Here is a 13,407-nt window from a genome sequence, read left to right as displayed (position 1 = left end):
CGTTAATGAAACTGCTTAACAATAAACCCACATAAGAAACCATGAACTCGCCCTCCATCATTCTACAGTTATAACGTGATTGGGCAGGCACACTGTTTATATTGTGGGAAAGTGGACATGAAAACAGGCTGTCGACACGTCACTCAGGTGCGCCTGAATTTCGGGAGATTTTCGGGAGAAATTTTGTCCCGGGAGGTTTTCGGGAGAGGCGCTGAATTTCAGGAGTCTCCCGTAAAATCCGGGAGGGTTGGCAAGTATGTTCTTAGCTGTGCTGTAAAGTTCAAATTTGAATGACAATAAAAAGGAAGTCTAAGTGTAAGTCTATGTCTATAATTCACCACACCTGTTTACTTGACTTTGTCATCTTTATTCACTGTCATTGCTCAATTGTGCACATAACAATGTTGTTCTTGGTTAGCATTCATATATGCAGTTAAGAGTGAGTAAGTCATACTTGCCAACCTTGAGACCTCCGATTTCGGGAGGTGGGGGTGGGGGGGGCGTGGTCGGGGTGTGGTGGGGGCGTGGTTGGGGGCGGGGCTAAGAGGGGAGGAGTATATTTACAGCTAGAATTCACCAAGTCAAGTATTATATATATATATATATATATATATATATATATATATATATATATATATATATATATATATATATATATATATATATATATATATATATATATATATATAAGAAATACTTGACTTTCAGTGAATTCTAGCTATATATATATATATATATATATATATATATATATATATATATATATATAAAATAAATTCTTGAATTTCAGTGTTCATTTATTTACACATATACACACACATAACACTCATCTACTCATTGTTGAGTTAAGGGTTGAATTGTCCATCCTTGTTCTATTCTCTGTCACTATTTTTCTAACCATGCTGAACACCCTTTCGCAGGTACCCAGAAAGGTTTCGAGTATCACCAAAAAAACTGAATCTCTGAAGACAGTATAAAAATCTGTGTTAAAGGTGTACAAATACTGTTTGTATAATAAGCATGTTATTTTTTTTACAAATGAGGGTTAAGAGTTCAGTACTAAAAAAAAGAAAAAAGAATGTGGCTTAAGTACAGTTTTTTAATTGAGCTGCTGCATTTTTTGGTTGGGTTGTTTATTTATTTTGAGTAGCTTCTATACATTTCTAAAAGGGGAATAATATAATAGAGTGATCTATGTTTGTCTGTTGCTATCTCCTGGTGAATGTTGGCTATAGCGTACTGGGGTTACTTTTTGGTTGGCCAACGATTTACGTGGGGTTGCGCACCTGACGTCACTCAGGTCCGCATGGAGCTGGAGGGGGCGTGGCTTTCAGCTCCGCCTGAATTTCGGGAGATTTTCGGGAGAAAATTTGTCCCGGGAGGTTTTCGGGAGAGGCGCTGAATTTCGGGAGTCTCCCGGAAAATCCAGGAGGGTTGGCAAGTATGGAGTAAGTCGGAGCGGCCCCTTTAAGTGACCGTCAGGAGATATACCCAAAGGTGGGGGTTGGTTGTGACCGCTATTTTGAGTCGCTTGATGTTAGGAGTCATTCATTCTCGTCTTTGATGGAATAAACGGCGCACACGTTTTTGTGTGTCAAAGTTACTTCAAGTTGTCTTGCTTTCGCATTACAAGCTCAACAGCATAACACTTAGCTGAGATATGTTGTATTTGTGTGCTGCATGTCAACAACATGACAAAATGCCACAGGTTGGACCATACGCTGCCATAAATGTGGATGGAAATGAGTATCTCCATGGTGACAGGATGCAAAAATCTAATTTAAATATTTTGCACTTTTTATCAATTGTACATGCAGTCTTAGTAGATCACCCTCACAGTTTGCACACGTTGTTTAGCACTTGTTATTTGGATCTTAGTAGATCAGGCCCTCAGTCAGTAAAGGCAAAAGTGATTTCGGTGCTACTTGATTTCAATGTGAAGTCATTTTATTTGTCATTTGTATGTATTCCACATTGGGTTTTTTTTTTTTTACAATTAATGTGGATTTCATTAAACTTTCAGGAAATGTCCAAAATGGGATAAGGAACAATTGATTATATTTTTTCGGTTTAATCTGGATGATTTTCCGATTATGTTACGAGCTTCCTTTTCTGTGCGTCTACACTCCACCCACAGAAACAAAGTGAGTGGATGGCTGACAAGGTCGAGGGTTCACTCCTCTCACACAGGATCCATATGGGGCCAAATCAATCCCTTCCCTACTGTACCATGAAAGATGGACACTCTGTACAATCAGCATGGGATCAACTAATGTCATTATTTACAGTAAACAAAGGCAGTTATCGGAATAAAAATTTAAAAAAAATAAAAATACACTGAAGCTTCTGAATTCAATTCATTAAATTCAAAGCAGGAAGGTGAGTCGAAAGGACACGAGTGTGTCCTGGCCGCATCACAACCATCTCTACCGTGCATGACGGCAAACGTCGCAGTCAGCAAACTGTCCGCGTCGTCGTGATATCATCGTGCATTTGTTTTTATTTTTAGAGCGGTTCCTCATCAGGGTGTAATCAGTATAGATGGCCCCACTGACACAGCACCGACTCCATATTACCTTATCACACTGAGAGCTTTTAGCCGTGCTTCCAGCCATTAGCTTTTTGATGGCGGTGGGCAGCGAGCGGAGCGAGCGAGAGAGAGAGAGACAAAAGTGGCCTCCCGGTGCCTTTGGATGATGTCATTGGTGAGAAGATCTTTTTATAACGCAGCCTGTCCATCTTAGCAACACACTCTTCTTTTTAAGCCTCTCTGTGTAAATTCACCTGTTTCTCCCCCCCCCCTTTTTTTTTTCCTTCATAGGCACTTTTGTCCAATGCCGCCTGTGGCGAAAGGGTGCTATAAAACCTCCATTATGGCCAAGCTGTGCCCTTGAGCAATGCACTTCTACACAAATTGAGCACCTGGAAAAATAAATAAATAAGTACAAAATGTGACATAATGGCTCATAAGACAAGATTGTGATGTCAGGTTTTTTTTTTTTGTCCAGATGTGTGTGGTGATTCGATTTGGTGCCTCCATATGTCGAAAAAGCGTGCATCTGTTATTAGTTTGCAAAAAGGCACAGTAATGTTAATAATCCATCATTTCAAGGTAGATTTTGGCAATGAGCAGGCTGGTGTGTAGTACCATTTTGCAGCACGAGGGGGGATAGATAGATAGATAGATAGATAGATAGATAGATAGATAGATAGATAGATAGATGGATAGATAGATAGATAGATAGATAGATAGATAGATAGATAGATAGATGGATAAAGTTAAAGTTAAAGTTAAAGTCCCAATGATTGTCAAACACACACTCGTTGTGGTGAAATTATTCTCTGCATTTGACCCATCACCCTTGATCACCCCCTGGGAGGTGAGGGGAGCAGTGAGCAGCAGCGGTGGCCGCGCCCGGGAATCATTTTTGGTGATTCAACCCCCAATTCCAACCTTTGATGCTGAGTGCCAAGCAGGGAGGTAATGGGTCCCATTTTTATAGTCTTTGGTATGACTCGGCTGGGGTTTGAACTCACAACCTACCGATCTCAGGGTGGACACTCTGAGTTGATAGATACCGTATTTTTCGGAATATAAGTCGCACCGGAGTATAAGTCGCACCTGCGGAAATTGCATAATAAAAAAGGAAAAAAACATATATAAGTCGCACTGGAGCCCGGCCAAACTATGAAAAAAACTGCGACTTATAGTCCGAAAAATACGGTAGATAGATAGATAGATAGATAGATAGATGGATAGATAGATAGATAGATAGATAGACAGACAGACAGACAGACAGACAGACAGACAGACAGACAGACAGACAGACAGACAGATAGATAGATAGATAGATAGATAGATAGATAGATAGATAGATAGATAGATAGATAGATAGATAGATAGATAGTACTTTATTGATTCCTTCAGGAGAGTTCCATCAGGAAAATTTAAATTCCAGCAGCAGTGTACAGAATTGAGATCAAATTTAAAAAGTAAATAATGGAGGTATAAATGGAAACAAAATAGAAAAATATTACAATAAAATGAAAATAAAAGGCAACAATGACAATAAAAATATAACAGTAAAATAAGAATATAACAAGAGAAACTAGGCAGTAGTGACCCTGTTGGCGGCACGCCGGGACATGTCCCTGCTCGCGCTGGGCGCTTCACGCCCACGCAACGGCGACGCTGCAGGCAATCAGCAATCTGCGCACCTGGGACTAATCAAGACAGGCAGCATAAAGACCAGCGGACCCATGGAGCCTACGCCGGAACGTAGTTAACTCTTCGCAGTAATCATCCCGTCTCTGGCTTCCTTCCCGCTACTTGCTCTGTCCTTTTCTTCCCTGTTTTCCGCGTCTCATGTCCTTTGTGCTTCCTGTTCCCCGTGATCGAGTTGTGTATCTCGACTTCCCTCTGGATTTTGGACTGCCTCCCTCGATCCTCGACCCCTGCTTGGACACGGACCTCGCTGCTTCTCCCCAGCCCCCGACCACTTGCCTGCCCACGGACTACCTCTTTGCCTCGCCCCTCTGGACTGACAAAGGATTCATCCAATACGCACTTACAACAAACCCTGGTAACATTTACATTATTAATTCTACACATCATCTTGCACCAAACACTTAGAGTAGCATACACTTCCCACACACTCATCAAGGGTTGCAATAAACCTGTTAACCTGATCCTCCTCGTGGTGTCGTCTCCTTCCCGCTGTACGTAACAGTATTGGTTCCACACACTGCTGCTACATTCCTGCAGTGTTTGGTGACCAGCAGAAAATACATATAACTACCAAAAACATAACTTATTAACATTATTTTGCCAAAACTTTCATTAATTTTGGACCGACAATCACGGAAAAATTGTGACTTTTGTGTGAAGTTATGTCAAGTGTGGTGGCTGCCTCCAATATATTTGTAATCACTGCATGTATCACTCGTTATGTATTATTCTAACCGATCTTGTTTTTTGTAACATTCTAGGTGAATAAGTGTACTTTTGTACTTATTTCCCCATATTTCTACACAATAACTCAGATATGGTAACACTGGCGAGCAGTAGAGAATATGGAGTGACTTTTGGTATAAAACATATTTTGCTTTAGACTAGACTTCCTTTTTATTGTCATTCAAATTTGAACTTTACAGTACAGATAAGAACAACATTTTGTTGCATTAGCTCATGGTAGTGCAGGATAAAAAAAAAAGCAATAAGGTGCAGATATAAATAAATAGATTACTGTACAGATAAATATATTGCACTTTTGCATATGCATCCACATTTATGGATGTATGTTATATTGTCTTTATATTCCAGTGAGTTAATCCATTTTTGGGGGGAGTTGAGGGGATTATTATGATGCGTTCAAGAGTCTTAAGTCCTGAGGGAAGAAGCTGTTGCAGAACCTGGAGGTTCTGCTTCGGAGGCTGCGGAACCTCTTTCTAGAGTCCAGCAGTGAAAACAGTCCTTGGTGGGGGTGGGAGGAGTCTCTGCAGATTTTCTGAGCTCTGGTCAGGCAGCGGCTTTTTGCGATCTCCTGGATAGGAGGAAGAGGAGTCCTGATGATCTTTTCCGCCGTCCTCACCAGTTTCTGGAGAGACTTCCAGTCTGAGGCACTGCAGGCTCCAGTCCAGACAGAGATGCAGTTGATCAGTAGTCATTATTGACGCATTTCTTGCCACTTTTTGTACATTTTTTATGAGATTTTTTTCGAGATTCAAATTGTCATTTTGAGACAAAAAGTTGTAATCTTTCAAGAATATGAAATATATTTTCAAAAAAGAAGTCATCTTTTTTTTACAAGAATAAGGACATTTAAAACATATAATTAAAATTAGAGATGTCCGATAATGGCTTTTTTGCCGATATCCGATATTCCGAAAATGTCCAACTCTTAATTACCGATATCAACCGATACCAATATATACAGTTGTGGAATTTAACACATTATTATGCCTAATTTTGTTGTGATGCCCCGCTGGATGCATTAAACAATGCAACAAGGTTTTCCAAAACAAATCAACTGCCATATTTATTATTGAAGTCACAAAGTGCATTCTTGTTTTTAACATGCCCCAAAACAGCAGCTTGGAATTTGGGACATGCTCTCCCTGAGAGAGCATTAGGAGGTTGAGGTGGGAGTGGTTGGGGAGGGCGGGGTTGAGGTGGGGGGTGTAGGGGGTAGCAGGGGGTGTATATTGTAGCGTCCTGGAAGAGTTAGTGCTGTAAGAGGTTCTGGGTATTTGTTCTGTTGTGTTTATGTTGTGTTACGGTACGGATGTTCTCCCGAAATGTGTTTGTCATTCTTGTTTGATGTGGGTTCACAGTGTGGCGCATATTTGTAACAGTGTTAAAGTTGTTTATACGGCCACCCGCAGTGTGACCTGTATGGCTGTTGACCAAGTATGTAGCATTCACTTGTGTGTGTGAAGAGCCGTAGATATTATGTGACTGGGCCGGCACGCAAATGCAGTGCCTTTAAGGTTTATTGCCGCTCTGTACTTCTCCCTACGTCCGTGTACACAGCGGCGTTTTAAAAAGTCATAAATTTTACTTTTTGAAACCGATACCGATAATTATCAGACATCTCTAATTAAAATGTTATCTCACAAGAAAAAAAGTTTAAACTTTGCGAGACAAAAAGTAATAATCTTACCCAAAATAAAGTTGAATTAAAAAAAAAAAAAAAGATTTTCATGAAAAAAGCCAAAATGTTATCATTTTGCTTTTGAATCATTAGTTATTGTTTTTTTGTATTTACATTTTTTTTAATTGTATTAAAGTCATAACATACAATAGTAGGAAGTATTTTAATTAGTTATCATTTTACAAAAAATACTTAATATTTTATCAAGAATGAAATCGTCATCTTGAGACACATTTTTTAAATTATCGCAAGAAGTCCTAATTTTCGAAAAATAAGGACATTTTTGTTAAAAAAAATAAATAAATAAACATTGGAAAAAAATAAAACTATATATTTTCAAGACAGAAACATTCCATATTATTACCGAAATAAAGTTTCATTTTTGACCGAAAAAGCCTGTCTTATTTATATAGAAAAAAGTCAGAATATTAATAAAAGTAAATTTGTATAATTTTAATTTTTTTTTTAATTTTAGAAACACATTTCAATCTTACTAGAGTATTTACACGAAAAATGTCTCAAATTTTACAGAAATAAACCCAGCAGTTAAGATTATGTAGATCAGCTGATGGACATAGAGAAGAACATCTAGTAATACACTGCCCCCTATTGATCGAGTGTGACATAAAAAAGGAAATAAACGTCAATTGCCTGCAAACTGTACCTTTGAAACAAATATGCTGGGATGTAAAAGAAAATGGCTCCATAATTTACTTTGATGACCACATGCAGCACTTTAGCTTCTCTCCTGCGGTCAGCACAGAATAGCTGATTTAACAACACACTGAAAACAATTGTTCAGCTGCTCACTGGAGCGTTTGAGCTGGTCCGAGAAAAGCGGCCTCGCCGTGCTGCGACATTATTGACAGATGGCCCGGGCCTCCTGCCCTCCGTCGGGAGACGTCTAAAGCAAACAACTACTGGATACACTTGAGGTGATCCTCGCATCAATAGTGATCAATTATTCACAGATTTGCGCTGGATTGCGGAAAAAAAAGAAGAAAAAAGCAGCCTGCCACTTGTGATGAGTGCAAGACTGGCATGCATATTGTAGGAGCAGAATAGAGTCATGGTCCGACTGTTGTGGGCCAATGATTTTCAGCCTGTCACATTTTGATGGAACTGTGATCAAGTGGATCAAATATGCTCATTGTGTTACGTGACGGCACAGACAACAGGGACGTAGTTAACTCTATGTTTATTTATATATATATAAATATAAAAATAATATAATAAACAAGGGAGTGGAGTGTGACGAATCCAAAAGTGTATGGTGTGTGACAATATGTAGAGATTAGCTGTAGTGAGGCGGAAGTCCAAGAGGGGCAGGGTTGGCTCGGAGGTCCGTGAGCAGACGTGAGGTCAAGGGGAGGAGAGAGGCGTCAAAGTCCGTGTCCAGGCGGGAGGTCGAGATCCAAGATGCAGCCAGGAAACTAAAGGTAACGTGGGGAGACGAGACACATAGCTTGTGACGTGGGAACGAAGGCAGGCTGCAGGGAGGCGACAAGGAGGACATTAGACAATTGAACACGACGGGGAAGAAACACAAAGAGCAAAAGAGTGGGCATAGAGCTGGACGTATCGGCTTACTGTACTGAACAGGAAACTACGTTCTGGCCCCGGATAGCAGGTTGTGCTGGCTTAAGAAGGCAGGTCTCATCATCAGCTTCAGGTGTGTTGAGGTGCGCCCAGCGCAGCGCACACATGAATGCGTACTGACGTGCGCCCGGGCCGTGACACATTGTCTGCATAACAAATATTAATAACATGATGGACTTTAGCTGCATTTTGGCAGTATAACATTGGGGAGAAACAGTTGTATTCATTCAAAAATTTAGCACTAACTCCACGGAACATACTGTATAGTGCACCAAGTTATAGGATAACAAAAATTGAGGGATATGTCAGCTAAAAGTGTTTTAATTTTCTTCCAACAAAAAGTACCGTATTTTCCGGACTATGGAACACATATAAATTGCACCTACTAAATTTTAGGGGAAAAACATATTTTCTATATATTAGCCGCAGATATATACGTTGTGAAATTAGGTATTTACACAAAGATTTTGTAAATATTTATTTAGGTAGCTTAGTTGTGTCCGTAACACGGCTGACCAAACAAAACAGAAGTCATCGTCAAAATGTTCAACGTGGGAAAAATACGAGTAAACTAAAAAGCTACTTTATACATCCTCAATTTTTTTTTACTGCTTCTTTCTCTCAATGTCATTGGGGTGCTGCAGCCTATTCCAGCTGCACTCGGGCAGGAAAAAAAGCAGGGCTGGATAAGTTCCCACCTCATGAACCATCACCCAGAAAATATATTTGAAGTAAGCGAAGCCAAACATCAGTTTGTTTCTGAGGTATTTACATGATTATAAGTTATATTGTTAGTTTTTCCAGACGGTTTTAAAAAATGACCACTGTAGAGGACGCTGCTTCCCATAATGTAAAAGTTGACAATAAAGTCATCATTATTGCTTTACACTTGTTACACTGGATGTTAACATTGTTACTTTAAAGACATCAACTGTAAGTTACTTGTTTAAATATTTGCTTGAAACAGTACATGTTCCTACATAACTATTTGCACTTAGAAATACTTGTTTGTAGAAATAAATATGACTAGAACATTTTAACATTATGTTTGTGTTCAATTACAGTAACTGTGTTTATCCTAGACACCTCATTTTACACACTATTGCCTTTTTACCGAGCCTTATTTTGTGATACATATGGTACGATAGTATCGTACCGTATGTGGCCTTAGTACCGGGATAATATCGTAGATTTAATACCGTTACATCCCTAGTACCGATCATATTTGAACCGATCCAATACCAACTCCCAGTACCTGGGAATTGATACAGATTTAGATTTAGATTCAGATTGATACCTGCATGGTAATGGATACCAGTAATCAAAAGTGCTAACCGTACCCCTCCATGTTACGGGGGTTGACCATCATCCTGATGGTCGCCTCTGTGGCGAGAGGAGAACCTTCCAGAAAGACATCTCTGCAGCAATCTACCAGTCATGCCTGTATGATATACTGGCCAGACGGAAGCCATTCTTTTGTAAAGGTTTACCAAAATGCACCAGGAAGAAACAACATTCTCTTGATTGAACTCTTGGGCGTGAATGCCGGGCGTCATGTTTTGAGGACATCAGGCACCGCTCATCAACAGGCCAATACCATCCCTACAGTGAAGCACGGTGGTGGCAGTATCATGCTGTGGGGATGTTTTTTAGGGGCAAGAAATGGGAGATTCGTCAGGATAGAGGGAAAGATGAATGCAGCAATGTACAGAGACATCCTGGATGAAAACCAACGCCTGATGGAGCTTGAAATGTGTTGCAAAGAAGAATGAGCGAAATTGTCCAAAGATAGGTGTGCCAAGCTTGTGGCATCGTATTCAAAAAGACTTGAGGCTGTAATTGCTGCCTAAGGTGTATCAATAAAGTATTGAGCAAAGACTGTAAATTGTGCTCCATCCATCCATCCATCTTCTTCCGCTTATCCAAGGTCTGGTCGCGGGGGCAGCAGCCTAAGCAGGGAAGCCCAGACTTCCCTCTCCCCAGCCACTTCGTCCAGCTCTGCCTGTGGGACCCCGAGGCGTTCCCAGGCCAGCCGGGAGACATAGTCTTCCCAACGTGTCCTGGGTCTTCCCCGCGGCCTCCTACCGGTCGGACGTGCCCTAAACCCTAGGGAGGCGTTCGGGTGGCATCCTAACCAGATGCCCGAACCACCTCATCTGGCTCCTCTCGATGTGGAGGAGCAGCGGCTTTACTTTGAGCTCCCCCCCGGATGGCAGAGCTTCTCAAATTGTGCTGAAAATTTTTATTTCCCCTTGGGGATTAATAAAGAATTTCTGATTTTGATTCTGATTCTGATAAATATATTTATGCACACTTTTTTTCTTTTTAACCTTTTTATTTTTAATAAATTTGCTAAATAAATAAATAAAAAACATTATCACATTGTCATTAAGGGGTAATGTCTGTAGAATTTTGAGGACAAAAAGGAATGTATTCCATTTTGGAATAAGGCTGTAACACATACTTGCCAACCTTGAGACCTCCGATTTCGGGAGGTGGGGGGTGGAGGGGGGCGAGGTTGGGGGCGTGGTTAAGAGGGGAGGAGTATATTTACAGCTAGAATTCTAGAATTCACCAAGTCAAGTAATTCATATATATATATATATATATATATATATATATATATATATATATATATATATATATATATATATATATATATGTCTTAATAAGGTTATCCAAAAAATAGTGCTCGATACCGTAGTAGAGCGCAATATATGTATGTGTGGGAAAAGATGCAACCTATGCTTGAAAGAGAAACTGTTTATTATTTACCGTCCAGACCTGTCATCCCTCAACAAGCGCAGCGAAATTGTAACAGCATGCCGCCACAGACGGAAACACCTCCTAGGTAACACATGAGCCAATCACCACGCCCCTACGCCAGCCTGTACCCACCCACTCTGTGCAATATATGTATGTGTGGGGAAAAAAAATCACAAGACTATTTCATCTCTACAGGCCTGTTTCATGAGGGGGGGTACCCTCAATCGTCAGGAGATTTTAATGGGAGCATTCGCATACCATGGTTTGTATAGGGCACAGAGTGGGTGGGTACAGGCTGTCCTAGGGGCGTGGTGATTGGCTCATGTGTTACCTAGGAGGTGTTTCCGTCTATGGCGGCATGTTGTTACAATTTCGCTGCGCTTGTTGAGGGATGACAGGTCTGGACGGTAAATAATAAACCGTTTCTCTTTCAAGCATAGGTTGCATCTTTTATTACCACTATTGTAAGGTGTGCTGGATGCAAGAATTTGCCATGTTATTGAATATTCAACATTATTGTCTTTGAGGTCCCAAATGTGTTTGCTGAGTTCTGTGGTATATCGCAGGTTTTTGTTCCTGAAAGAAGCCTTGTGATTGTTCCATCTGGTTTTGAATTCACCCTCGGTTAATCCTACATATGTGTCGGATGTGTTAATGTCCTTGCGTATTACCTTAGATTGGTAGACAACTGATGTTTGTAAGCACCCCCCGTTGAGGGGGCAATCAGGTTTCTTTCGACAGTTACATGCTTTGTTGGTTTTGGAATCGCTCTGACTGGGGGTCGACGGCTCATTTGCAATTGTTTTGTTGTGGTTTGAGATGATTTGTCGTATATTGTTCATGCAGCTGTAGCTCAATTTAATGTTGTTCTTGTTGAATACTTTTCTTAGGTTGTTGTCTTTGGGAAAGTGTTTGTCAATCAGATTGAGGAATTTGTGTCCAATGTTCGTTGAGACGTTTTTGCTGTATGGGGGGTTGTACCAGATGATGTCGTTTCGTTTTCTGTTCTTTTTTGGCTGGTTTCCTGGCGTGGGTTCATAGGTGAGGGTGAAATTGTATCCGCTTTCATCAAGGGCTTTTTGGTACGGGGGGGTTGCTTGGTCAAATTCAGCTTTGCTAGATGACAGCATCGATAGCCTTTTATTGATTCCGGTAGGTATTCTTTTCGTGCAAGACCTACTGACTCAAGCACTAGACTTCGCCTCAGACTACGCCTCAATCACAGGCAACGAAAGAAACATCATCATCCACGCAAAAAACTCCATTCTCATCCACAACAGTACACCATGGCAAAAAAAGAACAATGCAACATTTGACGTCACTATGGGAAGTTTTGACGGAGCAGAAACGTGTGAACTCGTTGGGAGTTTCCTCCTCTCCCAGCTCGCTAGCCTCAATCTGAACCTTGGTATTTACCGTGATGACGGACTGGCAGTGTGTCGCGCCTCACCAAGGAGCAGCGAGAATACCAAGAAGCGCATATGCCAAATTTTCAAAGAGAACGGCCTACGGATCACGATTGAAGCCAACAAGCAAACCGTCAACTTCCTTGACGTCACTTTCAACCTGAGAAATAACAGCTACCAACCATTCACGAAACCCAACACAACACTCCAATACGTGCACCATGACAGCAACCACCCACCCACCACCACGAAAAGAATACCTACCGGAATCAATAAAAGGCTATCGATGCTGTCATCTAGCAAAGCTGAATTTGACCAAGCAACCCCCCCGTACCAAAAAGCCCTTGATGAAAGCGGATACAATTTCACCCTCACCTATGAACCCACGCCAGGAAACCAGCCAAAAAAGAACAGAAAACGAAACGACATCATCTGGTACAACCCCCCATACAGCAAAAACGTCTCAACGAACATTGGACACAAATTCCTCAACCTGATTGACAAACACTTTCCCAAAGACAACAACCTAAGAAAAGTATTCAACAAGAACAACATTAAATTGAGCTACAGCTGCATGAACAATATACGACAAATCATCTCAAACCACAACAAAACAATTGCAAATGAGCCGTCGACCCCCAGTCAGAGCGACTCCAAAACCAACAAAGCATGTAACTGTCGAAAGAAACCTGATTGCCCCCTCAACGGGGGGTGCTTACAAACATCAGTTGTCTACCAATCTAAGGTAATACGCAAGGACATTAACACATCCGACACATATGTAGGATTAACCGAGGGTGAATTCAAAACCAGATGGAACAATCACAAGGCTTCTTTCAGGAACAAAAACCTGCGAAATACCACAGAACTCAGCAAACACATTTGGGACCTCAAAGACAATAATGTTGAATATTCAATAACATGGCAAATTCTTGCATCCAGCACACCTTACAATAGTGGTAATAAAAGATGCAACCTATGCT

Source organism: Nerophis lumbriciformis, linkage group LG08, assembly GCF_033978685.3.
Source record: "Nerophis lumbriciformis linkage group LG08, RoL_Nlum_v2.1, whole genome shotgun sequence".
Classification (NCBI taxonomy): domain Eukaryota; kingdom Metazoa; phylum Chordata; class Actinopteri; order Syngnathiformes; family Syngnathidae; genus Nerophis; species Nerophis lumbriciformis.
The sequence above is the reverse complement of the archived record's forward strand: the minus strand, read 5'-3'. Positions refer to the sequence as shown.